General features: G+C 48.4%; 1 protein-coding gene across 1 annotated transcript in view; it reads right to left on the bottom strand.

Annotated features, from left to right (window-relative positions):
- LOC103803951 (exocyst complex component 1-like) overlaps window positions 1-2,759 on the bottom strand; it is a 28,855-nt gene that overhangs the window by 9,287 nt on the left and 16,809 nt on the right. The gene's annotated exons all lie outside the window — the stretch shown is intronic.

Genomic DNA, 2,759 nt, shown 5'->3' on the forward strand with positions numbered 1-2,759 from the left:
CATCCATTGCTGCCAACCTCCTTCAACAGGACATGTGTATACAGCACCCTGGTGTTGCTAACCCTGTCCAAGCCAGCTGGAGAGGGACTTTGGGGGACTTCTATGTCCCAGAGCCCAGAAGAGGTCACCTTCACCTCCAGAGGGAGGGGATGTGATGCTCTCCCTCCTATTTTGCCCCCAGGGTCTCCAGAGATGGGCAGGCAAACCTCAGCTGGTGACACCACAAGCCCCAGGGAAGGTGCCTTCTGCTGGCAGAAACTCTGTGGGTACAACTTGCTAAAAATTCCCCCTCTCTCTCACGAACCTCCCTCTGCAGTGACACAGGGGCTGTTGTTTCAACAATCTGCTCACATTCATGATGGGTTGAGCATCCCCAACACAGCCTGGGGCTTTCTGCCTGCCCCAGACCTCTTGTCACACCATGGAGCAGAACAGGGTGTCAGTGTACCCCCAGCACCAGCAAAACTCATCATCTCATAATATCACAGTATGTTAAGGAGTTGGAATGGACATTAGAGATCATGCAGTCCCAACCCCCTGCCCTGGGCAGGGACACCTCCCACCAGACCAGGTTGATCAAGGTTTTACCAAACCTGGCATTGAACACTGCCAGGGTTGGGGCAGCCACAACATCCCTGGGCAACCTGTGCCAGTGTCTTACCAGACACTGGTAACATGTCCTGCCTATGGAAGCAGTTCCAGCACTGGGCAGACACTTTTCCATGATTTATAATGGTGTAGTAGCAGGCTTGTAGCCATCAAGGTGTCCTTCCACCCCAGCAAGGGGTTTCACAAACACTGGATTTTCTCCTGAGATTTAATTACTCTTGGTTATAGGACTCATGTAGGCATTAAACATAAAATAATGAAAGGAAATGACAGGTTTAATGTTTACCAGAAGGGGATTGGATTGCCACACGTGCCTTACACTCCCTTTTGTTCAACAGGTTTGTTTTAATAAATGATCTAGTAGAAGATGTCCCTGCCCATGGCAGGGGGTAGAATGAGATGAGCTGTAAGGTCCCTTCCAACCCAAACCATTCCCTGATAAATGGCCTCTTTAATAGCCATTTCCTTCATTTTAATGACTTCCCAAGCACATCCAGATGTGCTCAGGGAGGACACAAACCTGGGTGCTTTTATTTTCTGTCACCCAGCAGAATTCAAGTCCTTTGCTCAAAGCCCATCAATCACTTTGCAAGTAGGAATCAGAGCCTCTTTATCCTTTACACAATCTTTGTTATTTTCTTCTGGTTAAATAAAAGCAATCAACCTTCTTCAGGAAATGGTGCTTGATCACATTATCTTAGAAACCACAGACTGGAGTTGGCTTCCCCACTGCTAATTCCCCAGGCTTGCTTGCTGCCAGTGCATTCATTACCTCTTATCAGGGATTCCTATTTTTAAGCAAGAAAGAGCATGTCTCCCCAGGAAAAGCGGTATCCAGGCATGGAGGAGAGATGAACATTTTCTTTGTTAACTGTTTGTTTCACCTGATGTGGCAGGAGGCAAACCATATGCCCCTTTCTGCCAAGCTAAGTGGCTGAAAATTCACAGACTGGTTTGGGTTGGAAGGGATCTTAAAGATCATCCCATCCCCCCCCCCTGTCACGGGCAGGCACACCTTCCACTAGACCAGGTTGCTCCAAGCCCTCTCCAGCCTGGCCTGTAATGCATCTGGGGATGGGACAGCACAGCTTCTTTGGGCAGTGTAAGTGCATCATCACCCTCCTAGGGAAGAATTTCCTCCTAATATCTAATCTAAACTCACCTCTGCCAGTTTAAATCCATTTAGGTGCCATTAGGACTATTTGGGTGAAATGTTCCTCCTTTCTTTTCAGGACTGATGTGCTCCATTGCAGGTACATATACACTGCCAGCACTGCCCATTCTGGTGTGTTACCATAGTCTTGAGGCCCCTTGTTTTCCTGGTTCATATGGCTGAATGTCTTTCCCAGGGGAACTGGCACTGGGCAGGAGGAGCTGGAAGGAGTATGTTGAGATTGGCTGAAATGGGAGCCATCAGCCCCATTCCCTTCCCTGGGTTCCATCCTCTGGCTCAGGGTCTGGACACAAGTGATGAAGTAGGTGCAGGGCTGGAAGAAGCCAGGTGATGACTCTGATAGACTAAACACACCATGCAAAGTGCTGCCTGACATTCAAGCTGGGCCAAGCTGGCATGGAACTTTCCGTTAGTCCTTTGTTTTGCTGAAGGAAAATGTGACTTGTGGGCAATAAAAAACTTCCCGAAGAGACAGATCACTTTCTCCTTTTATCTTCAGAAACACCTGACTGGAATATTTTGAGTCAGATGCGGAGATTTCTGTTGAAATGATCACCTTGGGACAATACAGCCTCACAGTCAGCTCACTATGAAATCATTCTGCAAATATTGCTCTGAATACCCTCATGTCTTCAGGGACTGGCTTGGTGCCTTCTCTTTACAGGGGAAGTGTCCGAGGAACCTATGACCAGCTCTGCTTACATGAAATGTGGATCAGGCTTTATAGAATCATAGAATCACGGAATGCTTAGGGTTGGGAGGGACCTAAATGACAACCTTGTTCCACCTTCTGCCATGGGCAGGGACACCTTCCACTAGACCAGGTTGCTCCAAGCCCCATCCAACCCAGTCTTTAACACTTCAAGGGATGGGAAAATTATAAAGGTCTTATTGGAGCCTTCTCCAGGCTGAACAACCACAACTCCCTCCTCACAGGAGGGGAGGTCCAGCCCTCTGACCACCTTCATGGGGGTGT

Source organism: Acanthisitta chloris, unplaced genomic scaffold (genome assembly GCF_000695815.1).
Source record: "Acanthisitta chloris isolate BGI_N310 unplaced genomic scaffold, ASM69581v1 scaffold4866, whole genome shotgun sequence".
NCBI classification, from domain to species: Eukaryota; Metazoa; Chordata; class Aves; order Passeriformes; family Acanthisittidae; genus Acanthisitta; species Acanthisitta chloris.